This window comes from Hippocampus comes, unplaced genomic scaffold, assembly GCF_001891065.2.
Source record: "Hippocampus comes isolate QL1 unplaced genomic scaffold, H_comes_QL1_v1.1 scaffold173, whole genome shotgun sequence".
Taxonomy (NCBI): Eukaryota; Metazoa; Chordata; class Actinopteri; order Syngnathiformes; family Syngnathidae; genus Hippocampus; species Hippocampus comes.
The window spans coordinates 244,806-257,866 of NW_017805223.1; the positions used below are offsets into that span (position 1 = coordinate 244,806).

At 48.7% G+C, this 13,061-nt stretch overlaps 1 long non-coding RNA gene across 1 annotated transcript; it reads left to right on the forward strand.

Annotated features, from left to right (window-relative positions):
- Positions 1-7,781: 7,781 nt before the first annotated feature.
- On the forward strand, positions 7,782-11,803 carry LOC109515445 (uncharacterized). The gene is made up of 3 exons (XR_002168191.1): positions 7,782-7,945; positions 8,039-8,110; positions 11,284-11,803. It is a non-coding gene; the product is annotated as an uncharacterized LOC109515445 (long non-coding RNA).
- Positions 11,804-13,061: the final 1,258 nt, after the last annotated feature.

The following is a 13,061-nucleotide window of genomic DNA, read 5'->3' on the forward strand; positions in this document are numbered from 1 at the left end:
CAGGTAAGGACGAACTGTCAGCTGTGGCAGGAAAGGCAAGTTAAATTTGTCTCCAGAGTTACGATAGACAGTAAAAATACTATTCAACTTGAGATGACTCATACTGCCGGGTCTTTTTTCTTTTTTTTTTTTTAATATGGTCCAACCCTTCTTGTCGGTTGAATCTAATTCTGCTCTTACGCTTCTGACTGTGCCCATTCGTCCAGAAGAACATTCGTGAAGACAGACAATAATGTTGGACGAAGATGGCCTGGTTTGCTGGGGTTGAGGTAAGGGCACTGGGGCATCCGGTGCCAACCTTATCTGACCCAAACCCACTGACTGATGCACTACTTAATGAGTGTGTGTCCCAGTCCCCTGGCATTGTAGCGTGATGGTCTTTTGTGTAGCCGGCATGGAATGGCACGCCACTCAGTGGCTGCAGGTTTGGCGGTCTCTGTGAATGACTGGTCACCAATCCAGGGTGTAGGCTGCCTTTCGCCAACAGCTAACCGGGACAGGCTCCAGGATAAGCAACATCCAAGCCTCCCTCCCAATCCGACCAAGGGAAAACTCATTTGGGAAAAGGGAAGTAACCTTCAGAATGAGTCACGCACTGGGGGATCCCCCTTCACTGATGACCAGGCCACAATGAATGCCGAGTGGGAAACCTTAACCATCAGTTAGGATGAATAAATGCGACAAAATGTTAGTTGAAACAGCAGTGAGTTTGTGTGATGAAATGAAGCATTAAGCAGGTCGATGCGTCCGGCTAAGTGGTTCTCCTGAGGTCCTGTCCCAGTAAATCGATGCAGACTCCTGCACGGCAACAGCAATAGCCTCACTTTGCTCATCGCCACCGGCGTAGACAAACAGGAGTTGTTGGCGGGAGAGAAGACATGCGGCAGTGAGACAGGCCAAAATCCAAATGTCAGCGGGTGGGGCAGAGCAAGATACCGTTTGCAGAGTTCGATGTGGTTGAACCGAATGCGAGAGTGTAGAGATGAGTATGAAGTTGAGATTAAGCCCAACTTCCTTGGGTAGAATGTTGTAGAGTAGGGGAGCCCGCATAGAGAATGACCGAGACCCCGCCAGTTTCCGAATGGCTTTCGGAGTCACCAAAAGTCCAGCATGTTGCCATCGTAAGCCTCGAAATGGAATGCGAGCTACCACTAAGTCAGCAAGGTTCTAAACCAGGGGTGTTTTGAATCAGGTGTGTTGCAACAGGGACACTTGGAAAACATGCAGGACAGCGGCCCTCCAGGACCTGAGTTTGACACCCCCTGTTCTAAGTCATTAAGTAGCAAGACCTTAAAATCACGTCTCAACCGAACCGGGAGCTCACGCAAATTGGCCCATGTCGAGGTCATAGGCCATACCAAACTTAAGTAACAAATTGCCTGTCGGGCTTCCCCGTAATATTTGTTGTGCTCGAGCCGACAGACTCGCAGGTTCTAATAACTCCAAACAAACCAGACGCAGGCTCAATTCCCTCCAGCAAGATGTGAAAAATGGCAGTCATTTTTGACATTCCCCGACAGTCATTTAACTGCAGGGCAGATTATGGGAAAGAAAATGGAACCGTGGCGTGATAAGACACTCCGACAATGGGCGAGGAGCAAGGCAAAAGTGGACAGCCAATACAAATTCAATATTGACTAATGTCTCCGTGGTGTGTCTCTTCCGTATCCATCTGGTATGTGCCTATAGGAGACACATGAATGCATGCATGACATAGAATAATAAGCAGGGATGAATTCAACATCATTCATCAACCGCAGGTATTTCTATGAGTGTCCTCCAGTGGTGGTGCACTCAGCCAAAAGCAGGAGAAGCGTGGAGACATGCCACTTATTGTTTGGTCTGTCTTGCAGTGGGCTTCGAGGAATGCAACCTCCCTGGAGGCATGGCAGGGATCTGTCTGACACTTTCTGAGGGAAACCATCTCAGCTTAACCATTTGGGTGCTGGCGAAGAGCCACGACTGTCGAGACTGACTGCACCGCCGAGCAAGACCGCGTGTTGTCATGTATCAGAAGCGGCAATAATGTCCCTGGGTCACATTGACCAGAGGGAATGGTGAATGCTTTGGCAAATTGGTCAGGAAAGTAGAAATTCCAATCAACATGGCTTGCACCTGATTTTCAACACAACTCGCAGATATACAAAACTAACCATTATCATGCATCTTTTCTGGCATTCGGAGGTTTCATATCTAGAAACTACTCAGACTTCACAAAAGGTCAATTTGACCCCCAACGTGAAATGCCAATTCACCACCTTCACATATATACGGTGTATACGCTGCCTCTATAGCAATGCATGTTATCGTTGGTGCACAGCCGATTGACGGTTGCCTCAGTCAGCGCTCACTCTGGAGAAAGAAATTGAAATCGTCCAATCATTTCCACTCCACCTGGAGACATACGGCTGCGTCAAATGGATGACGGGTATTGACAGATGCACAACGGCGTGACAGCTTTTGCCTCGGGTCGTGAATTTCACAGGGCACGCTGTCGACACTGCGGGATGGTTATTGGAACGATGAAGGATGGGCGTCTTATGCTAAGCCTCTGTCCAAAACGGATTTCGACTCGACATATATTCACTGATGTCAAATCCAGGTCCAGAAAAAAAAAAAAAAACAACTTTGCCACGGTTTGGCTTTAGCCACAGGTGCGAGAATTCTCCTCAACCGACAGTTAAAGGAGACGCACCCTTAGCTCTAGCTGAACTGCGGCAGGGTTTTTATTTTCTGCTCCTGGATGTGGCACCTCTGTTTGAATTGCAGCTCAGTCCCCGTCAGTGAAGAGATGAGTGGATGCACAGTAGCTGAAATAAAAGTACCTAAATAAAAACAAAGCTCAGAGTACATAATAATCCTGAAAAGATAGACTGCATCCATTTTATCCAGCCAATCCAGTCGTCCATTTTCAACACTGCCTATTCTGAACAGGGTCGCGGGGAGGTGCTGCTGCCTATCCCGGCTGACTTCGGGCAAACTACACCCTGGACTGGTCCTCGGTCAGTTGCAAGGAACAAATAGAGGCAGGCGACCATTCGCACCCGCATCCACGTCGTCACTGAGAGGGAACCGATCCCATGCTGCCTCCACACATGTCAGGTGACGAGCGACTTGCATACGTTTTTGGTGCATGGAGATAAATGTGTGTGTGTGCGCGTGTGTGTGTGTGGTAGTATGCGAGCGAGAAAGAAAATTCAATAATAAGCAGAGCCAAATAATGTCATGGCTATAGTTACAATGCGCCTTGGGCTGCTACTTGGCTCAGTCGGCATTGTGAAAGCTGTCAGTCATCAGCTAAAAGCGGCGTGCCAAGAGGCAGATGCTAGGCCTCCTGGAAAGATGGATGTGTTCTTGGCAAGCGGCCCGAGAGCAGTTGCAACCTGTGCATTCTCGCTCGAAGATGGCGGTGCCGCGTTACGACCTCCATACGACGCATTGGCAATATTCTCGCATTACTGAGATATAGCGCGATTGGAACATTTGGTTTCCAGCAGAACATTTCTCTTTGTAGCCGGCCATCATCTTAATCAGGAGGCGACACCTTTTCTGATGGCCGAATGACTCTGCCGGCAGATGACATCGAAAGGCAAATCCAAATGAAGCCAGCATCGGTTCCGAGATGGAGAGAAATTGCAGTGAAGCGCGTCCAAAGAAATGGCCTGCGTCTGCTGGTCAAGGGCGATGAAGGAAGATTCACGATTTTTAGCTTTGTTTGGATTGAAATGTGAATAACAGGGACAATGAACACAAATCCAAGTGCACGGATGAAAGCGAAGAACGTTTCCCATTCAGCTGTCCAATGCGTTGTGTTGAGATTGGGGACTTGAGTCTCCTTGCTTTCAGGTTCCGAAGCTCCCGCCTGCCAAGAACTCCGAGCTTTGATTCCTATGTGACATCATTTTAGGAGCAGCTTTCTTACTGAGGCTTTTGGAGTTCGCGGATGAGTCCTAAGAGGAGGATGAGGCCTGTAATGTGAAAAGCTTTCTGACCTGTACATGATGTCTGTAAATGTCATTTACATGGTTTGGCGCCGGTGGTTACCGACCGTGATACGAAGTGATTTCCCCCTCGCCCCCTCCTCCCGCCCTCCAACTGAAAAAGTGCTGTTTCAAAACATCAAAAGCTAAACTAATTGGACACACTTTTTGAAAATGCCGCTTCATAAGTTTGAGTCAAACAAGTTCCGAAATGGGCGAATTCAGTTGGACTCCGATCAAGCTCGACTGTGTATCCACATTTCTTTATAGACTTTCAAATCTACTCCCAACTGCCACGCTGTCAATAAATGGGCTGCCGATATCTCCGCAACACGGCAATCTCAGCAATTGTTTTGTCAGGCGTCGTTTCAACCTCTTCAATCGTCATCTCTCTGCTATGAGAGCAACCTGTCAATGCCTGCCTAATATTGACAACACTTGGCTCGTGTCTTGCTTGTAAAAGACAAAAAAAGAATGCTGCAGGTGCTGTTTGACAAGTGCATCAAATGCACTATTTTGGTCTGGATGTTTTGACAAGGTACAAATCTCCCCCGCGCTCTTTTATTTGGATACAGGGATGCACGTTAGCGTCTGCCAGTCTGTGGACACGTGACACACTGACACCTTCTCAGTGACTGCGTTTAGAAGCACAAACTATCGGGCTCACTGACGCCGACTCGGGTCTCGCCAAGTTTGCGTGGACAAACGGTGATCGACTGGTTCGCGTGGCCGGTTAATGGAAGGCTCGAAATTGTCCCTCGGTGCGATCGGGGGTGCGAATGGTCGTTTGTCTGTGTGTGCCCTGCGATGGGCTGGCCACCAGTTCAGGGGGTGCCCCGCCGACTGCCCGAAGACGGCCAGGATAGGCGCTCCGGCACCCCTGCCACAGGAAGTTCGCCAAGGTACCATCTCAAGGCTGACTGCCGGAACCAGGATGCACCTGCGCTCAAATGTGTGTTTCATCGCCTTTTTGGACCCATTCTTTGCTGTGGACGGCCATATTCGTCGAGATGGAATTCCAACCCTTGACTTCCCCCAAATATATACAAAGAGATCCCCGTAGATCGTGGCCTTGCATCCCTTTGGATTGAAGATCAGACGGTTGAATGTTGGCTTGTCACGCCAATTACGAAGGAGCGAAATGACGACGTGCCCAAAGTCAAACACGTTTAGGTACCTCGCACCGGAACGCCATGATGAAAAGAGGATGCGCAGCATATGGACGGGATATAAACAGGCGATGTCGTCCGAGATGAGTGGAAAGTACTTGCGCTTGTGATGAAGTGCGTGCAAAAAAAAGCCAACCGACGCTCAACTCGAGCCATGCTCACAAAATGTCACGCTTGCTTTTGTTTGTTTTCCAGTTTGAGGTGTAAGCCCCAAAAATATTGCAAGAAGAAAGTCTGCTCTTTCTTTTGGAAGGTTTGGTGCTTGAATTGTCACGCGTTGGTTTTCAAAGATCAGTTGAAAAATCCATATCGGGGAATTGTCATAATGAGGTGTTGAATTTGGTCGAATTTCGAAGAGAAAAAAAAAAGAAGCATGTCATCCATTTTGCAAGAAGGTTGGAATGCGGCATCATGTGGAAAAATGGATCAGCCCTTTCCAGATGGGCTGTATTCTTCAAAGTCTTGCCCTCAACCCCAATCAATCATGCTTTTCACTCGGCGTACTTCTTAGAAAGTCCCTCTCTTCTCCTTTTTTAGTGAGGTAAGCATAATCTTGTGGCAAATGACGTTGGACGCGGGATGGCCCTTTTTTTGACCAGCGCTGGAATATGAGACGAGAGCTTCGTGGGTTTGTCGCGGCTTGATGGGAAGGGATGGCGTTACGTTGATCTTGATCATGACTGACTGAACTCTTCATGTGCAGTTTGGTATCACGTTGCAGCGCTGCGGCTCGCCTTAACTTGTCATGCGTTTAATTGCGTTAAACGGCAATGTCGAGCTGATGGCAATGCGCGTTTCACATTACGCGTAAAACAATACTGGCGTTGACTTCAAGATTAGGAGGCGGCTGAGCGCCGCATTTGTGGATCACTTCAGTTGAAGAACACAACGTATTCCTTGTCTGCGATGCCGCGAAAAGGCATTCGCTACATGGAGGGGCGGGAACTCAATCTGTACTTTTGAAGGAGACTTCTGCGGCGGTTCACCCCTCAGCACAGCTTTCTCCCTGTTTTTGGTTTTGTTTGTGAAAGTGAATCTCTGCCCAGCCTCGCTTCTGTTCAAAAAGTGCGAGTGGATTCAGCTGATGAGCGCATGACCACGCATCCCTTTTCTATCCCCTTGGGTAGCCCAAACCGGGCGCCAGCCAGTCTCACTCATTGAGAGCGAAGAAACCCGTCCATTTTCTTCAGCGCTGATCCTGAACGGGGTCGCGGGGGTACCGGAACCCGTCCCAGCCGACCTTGGGCAAGAGGCGGAATACGCCCAGGACTGGTCCCTGAGCGGTCGCAGGGCACCTATGGACAAGAAAAGCATTCACACTTAGATGCTGATCTCAGTCCCACTCAAAGTCTTCATTCAACCTCCCTTTGCACCGTTTTGGAATGTGGGCGGAAGTACCGGCAGAAAACGGAATCTGCAAACGGCACACAGAAGGAGTGCAGACCTCGGAACTGTGAGGCAGATGAAACTCAAGTCAACTGTCATGAAAGCTGCCCTCCGGACGTGGCACAATTAATTGACCGCATCCAAGAATCGGCAAAAACGAAAACACCAATACCAAGAAAGTCTTTAGCCTTTCATTTTCATCTTTTCAATTCAAATCTGACTGATCAGGACGACTAGATGACTAGAGTTAAAAACCAATTTAAAAGAGGGGGGCGAGAGGGGGGGGGCAGCGTTTCAACAGCTCAGAAATTATAGATATCGTGTTCGGCCCAGCCTGGATAGAGACTCCACTCGGTGTTGAATAGGTCTATTGTTTCCAGAAGGCCGACACGACACAGGCCATTTGATTGGAGAATGAGCAAGGGCACGCCGGAGTAGACCGTGGTTTCCCCCTTCTCTCTCTCTCTCTCTCTCTCTCTCTCGCTCTCTCCTGTCAAAGAGCGCCATTCTCTCTCCCGCAGGCGTACCTGTATGGGGAGGAAGACAGCGATATGGGCGACGTCCTCTCCAAAACAAACAGATAGCTCCGCTATCGTCCAACGTAGACAGATAAGTGACAAGACGTAGGGAATTATCTCGGCTCTGGTGTCGTTTGCCACATCTCTCTAGTGACTTGGAAACCATCAGCAGTAAAATATGTGCCGCTATCGCCACATCTGCCGTTCTCTTCAACGCAGGCGCACAAGGTTGCATTTACCTTTCATTGACAACCCGCATTATTCTTTTTTTTTGGACTTTGTCCTGGACTACAAGGATGGATATGCACTATGTGCTTTCAGTGGGCCAATTCTGATTTGATTCAACGAAATGGCCCATTTTGGTTGCGTAAGCAAAATTCAAACACAAGGAATTCGATTGGCCTCGGATCCATTTCCGGCCCGAGTCCAAATGGGAACTCTGCCAATGTGACCACAACGTGGACGCCCGGATTTGTCCTGACACGCCCACTTTTTTTCCAACTTCAAATCCGCGTGTGAGGGGGAACTGGAACATTTTCTGGCCTCTCAATCTTGTACAGGAAGACCATTGAAAAAGAAGTCAGCATATGCACCATTTCAATCACGTCGGGTCAAATAAATATGATTTTCCTGTTGGAGTAACCCAATGACTTGATTTTCTTTGCCACCCAGGAAACAGACAGCCTGCAATTCAAACACAAGGAATTCGACTGGCCTCGGATCCATTTCCGGCCCGGGTCCAAATGGGAAATCTGCCAATGTGACCGCAATGTGGACGCCCGGATTTGTCCTGACACGCCCACTTTTTTTCCAACTTCAAATCCGCGTGTGAGGGGGAACTGGAACATTTTCTGGCCTCTCAATCTTGTACAGGAAGACCATTGAAAAAGAAGTAAGCATATGCACCATTTCAATCACGTAGGGTCAAATTAATATGATTTTCCTGTTGGAGTAACCCAATGATTTGATTTTCTTTGCCACCCAGGAAACAGACAGCCTGTCAGCGAATAAGGACAGGGACTATATTTCCCAGCTGCAGTCAGTTCTCGTACTTCAAGTAAGTTCTTTGCAAGCGAAAAGCAATTGCGAACGATTCCCTTTCCAGAATGATTACTTCATCAGTCAAGATCAGCAAGAGCATCCCGAGATAAAGTGTTGGGGGTTTTTTGTTTGTTTGTTTGTTTTCTATGTGTGCGTGCGTGTGTGTGTGAGATCTTGCCAAAAAAATGAAATAACTAAATGAAAGGCGCAAAAGCAGACTTGGTACTGTCATGTATCCACGAGTCAAATGCAATTCATTCAAAAGCATGTTCGGACAGTGACAACTCTGATCTTTGTGAGTCAACGGGCTTCACTTGTAGCGAGTCCACCCCCCCCCACAATAGATCAGCAAGAGCAGCCCGAGATGAAGTGTTGGTTTTTTTTTTTTTGTGTTTGTTTGTTTTCTATGTGTGTGTGTGTGTGTGCGTGTGTGTGAGATCTTGCCAAAAAAATGAAATAACTAAATGAAAGACGCAAAAGCAGACTTGATACTGTCATGTATCCACGAGTCAAATGCAATTCATTCAAAAGCATGTTCGGACAGTGACAACTCTGATCTTTGTGAGTCAACGGGCTTCACTTGTAGCGAGTCCACCCCCCCCCACAACCTTCGAGGTACTCGAGGCGCTTTTGCAATGTCACCTTGCTTGCGTCCCTCCGTTCAAGTTTACGGAAAGAAGATGAATGGATCACCGACACTCGGACCAAGCGGCAGCGGGAACAGCGCAGGGTTTTGTACCTCCCTCAAGGATTCTTCAACTTGGCTGCGAGGGAGCAAACTCAGAACATTCAGGTGGAGAGACGAGATCTCTTCCAGCTAAAGCTGGATCTCTAAAAAAAAAAAACAAGTTGCTGTGTCAAAAACATCTGTGCGAGAAGACGGGTTGAATGGAAGATACACGTGGCTTATTGTTCGGAGGATTGCAGTGTTCCTTTACAACTGTCAATCTTCGCCAGTGCGAAGCGAACAGACCCCGCGATGTCGCTGTTTCGCATATGTGAAGTTTCTGCTGCCGTGAAAGAGCGAGCGTTGCCAGATAAAGAGCGCGCACTCGGGAATTATGACTTGCGTTCTGGCTCTCGGACATAGCCGGTCTCTTGCTACGCTTTGACTGCGATCCTCCGTCTTCGCTTACCTCCAAATCTCCCCGCAGTTCCGCTTAATATTCCTCCTGTCTAATCGCCGAGAAAATACATCCATCAGGATTTCCCCCCCGAAATGAGGGTAGGAACAAAATGACGGCATGATACATCCCAAGGCCCGAGTCCCCACCGAGCGCCTGGCGGTAGGACGGGCGGGGGTGGGGGATTGCGCTTTCGCATTCTCTCCAGGCAATTCCGCATGCACAATTTGTCTTTGTAGCAGGAGAGTTGGCACGGCCCTCGGCTTCAAGATGTCACGAGCGGAGCAACTTAGCACGCAGCAGAAGTGCTTATTACGCATTGTGTACTCATTCCTGACACAGGGGAGCCTGGCCTGACTCACATCCCGGTGATCGGGCCCAAGCTTTTTCTCACCCGGGCAGTTTAGTAAGCGATCTGGTGAATTTCCACGAACCTCGGCGTGAACTCTACCACTTAACCATGAGAGACTCCTCGGTTTGGGAGAACCGGAGTTGGATAAACACCGGGGGGAAGAAAGGGAGGGTAGAAGGGGGGGAAGAGACGGGAAAATGGAAAACAGGGTTGGCACCTCGAGCAGGTTTATTTGAGGCCGTGACGGTGAGCTCTTGAAAAAGCGAAGGCGTCTGAGGCCCGGGTCCACGGATGGGCGGAGAGGGGACAAAAGGGGTCGTGACAAGTAGACATGGCACTTCTAAGCCCCTTCGCTTCTTCTTTGCAGTGTGAGAGAGAAAGGAAGGAAAAATCGGATTATTGTACTCCCCGGATCCTGAAAATTCCGCGGGGCACAGTGAAGACAGTGCCTGGGAACAATTTGGCCAGCCATTATCTCGATGTGTTAAGGATGAGAACTGCCTGCCACGCTCCCGGGTCCGATGTTCCTTCATAAGAATGAAAAGAGTGTTGTGCAAGCGCTTAGCCGCTCGCCAGCAATTTGCATTTTAATCTGTTGATTGAAGGTCGAGAAGAGAGGAGCTATTTTCAACTCAGATGTCATCGCAGGGCGTCCGAGCTTAGAGATAAGGCGAGAAGCTCCGTCCTCCTCCCCGCGGTTGGAGTCGAGCCGCTTCTGCTCCACGAGGAGAGGAGCCAGATGAGGTGACTCGCATCGGTTTAGGATGCCTCCCGGACGCCTCCCCGGTGAGGTGTTTGGTGCATGTCCCACCGGCAGGAGGCCCCCGGGGACAGCATGTCTCCCGGCTGGCCTGAGAAGGCCTTCCCTGGAAGAGCTGGAAGAAGTGGCTGGGCAGAAGGAAGTCTGGGCTTCACTGCTCAAGCTGCTTGACCCGACCCTAAGCGGTAGAAAATGGATGGATACTTCTCAGATCAAGTCTACGCAACGCAAGTTGTACTGCCGCATGAGAGGCAAAGTGGAGAGGTTGAGCGCACAGCATGTGCTTGAATATGTTGTTTTGCTTTAGCTTTTGTTTCACTTGAGCTCACCCCAGAAGACCAGAAGTCCAATGTCCAAAACTTTCAGTCTCCATATTTCCTCCAGTGACGCCTCTAACTTAACCAGAGTTTATGGCGTCATTTTGTCGAAGGGATACGAGTTCAAATCCTTATGCATTCAATGGACTGACTTTGTCCAACGTTCTCCTTGTTTTTGTAAAGGGGGAGCAACTGTATTAAGCTAACCAAATAAATGTTTGCTTTTGTGTTTTGTTTTGTTTTGTTTTTTTTCCTGGTAGTAGCTTCCCAAAGCTCCGACTCCAAAGTTTTAAATCAGCCGCACTTGGGGGGTAATGTCATGAGCCGCACGGGTCGATTGAAGAAAAAAAAGAAAAGGTATTAATGTTCGAAAATGTTGATGGACCGATCCCAAGGCAGACCCAGAAAACACATTGGAAACAGCCACACGTGAAACATAGCATAAAGACACGTTAAGACTTTACACCTTCGACCAACTCCTCTCAAACTGCAGCCAGCCTGGGAGGTCCCGAAAATTCTATTTTGGTGAAAGAGACGAATGGAAATCTCTACCCTAGCACACACGATGCCAAACTATTCCGTCGGGAGTCACTACACGCAATGGCATTTATAGTCCAATTCAACTTCCTTTCCCAGGATGGGGCTAGGTGCCTCTGTTGCCCTTGGATGGCTCGTCTTCAAGTCCAACTTGGCAGAGAAATGACGACGCTTTGATGGTCTGAAAGTCAACCTGACTCGCTCCATAAATCCTGACTGGAAGGCTTTGAAAAAGAGCAACGCTTCGAAAAAGGCAGGTACTGTGCACACGTGCCGCCAGACAGCAGTGCATGTGTGAGGTATCACATGTAAAGTGCTGTCACATAAAAACACACATTTGGATGTCACAAGTGCAAACTTTTGAACGGTGACAAGCATTTTGGCATTTGTGGGTCCGGCGTTACCGGGAGGAGAACCGCTAAAGTTGCCAACACGTCGTAATACGCTCTCACATTCATACCCGGGGACAATTTCGAGTGTCCCGGCAACCTGCCATGCATGTTTTTGGAATGCGGGAGGAAACCGGCGTACCGGGAGAAAAGCCACACAGGCACGTGGCGAACACAGAAAAGCCGCCGCGGGAATAAATTCTCCGCGCTTCCAGCCAGGCGACCGTGCTAACCGCCGTGCCGCCCTTATAAAATTGATTTGAATGCTAACTGAAAGAATCTGACTTCAAGAGCATTCGATTCTCTCAGTCGGTGTCAATCAAAATCATGACTTTCACACCATAGTAAGCAAACAACATGGCCAAAAGTTGTTTGCTTATCACGCTATTATTTCAAAGAAATTTCTTGAAGTGTAAAGAAAAAAAACAAATCTAGCCAGTGTTTGAGCATATGCAGCATGGAAACATGTTCCAACTGCACATACTTGACCACAGCTGATTTACATTTCCAATCCTGTATATTGTTGAAACTGAAAACATACAATAAGGGCGACTTGCCGCCATGTGCTGTCTCAGTCTATGTGCAACATCGGGATAATTTACCACCGATGACGTGTCTGCTTGATCGAACCCATGTGGACGGACGGTCACAAAAGATTTTTTTCAATTCGCTTCAAGCGGGGCCCCTCGTGGCAGCTTTGGACCGGGGCCCGGCGTCGACTTCAACGGCGGCACAGCAGAAAATCAACAAACGCGGCGCTTTCATATCATTATTGAACGGAGACGTCCGCAACATCTGCCTTTGTTCAAAAGGTGCCGCAGACCTTGACTGGTGACGTTATGGATTTTCAGTGCCGAGTAATTACTGCCATCGCTCATAAAAATTGCACCATCATCAGCGATGACGCCTCTGGGGGACTGCAAATCAAAGTCACTCATTTGGTTGCCCTTTGCCGCAGTGCAATTCAACAGTGTCCGGCACGGTTACGGGTCAGGTTGACCCATTCAAAGAAGAATCTTTTTGAGTGCAATTCCGGGGCCTCTGCTGTTCTCGCTGAATCTGCTCCTTCAGTGGTATTTCCTTGCACTGTTACCCGGAAATCAAGACATGGATGGCAGCGAATTTCTGGAATTTCATTGAAAAGGACAGAAGTGTTTGGTCCCAGGGGCCCTTGCACGTCCCGTCCTGCGGACTTGGCCCCCTCTGGGCCTACTGGCTCTTTCTCTCAAGACAACAGTCTCGAACTTGGGTCTTAAACTGGACAGTGATTTTGAAGTATAATTGGACCGGCAAATTGGTGCCGTTGTAAAATGCAAGCATCTTTCAATCTGAGACAGCTGGCAAAATTAGTCAAGCCTCTCCTTTCTCTGGCGAGCACTTTGAAACAGTCATTCGTGCCTTCGTCCCATCTCGGCTGGATTACTGAAGGATACTTGACTTTCAAGTCAGCCAATCCTCCATCAAGCGTCTCCAGTTGGTCCGGAATGC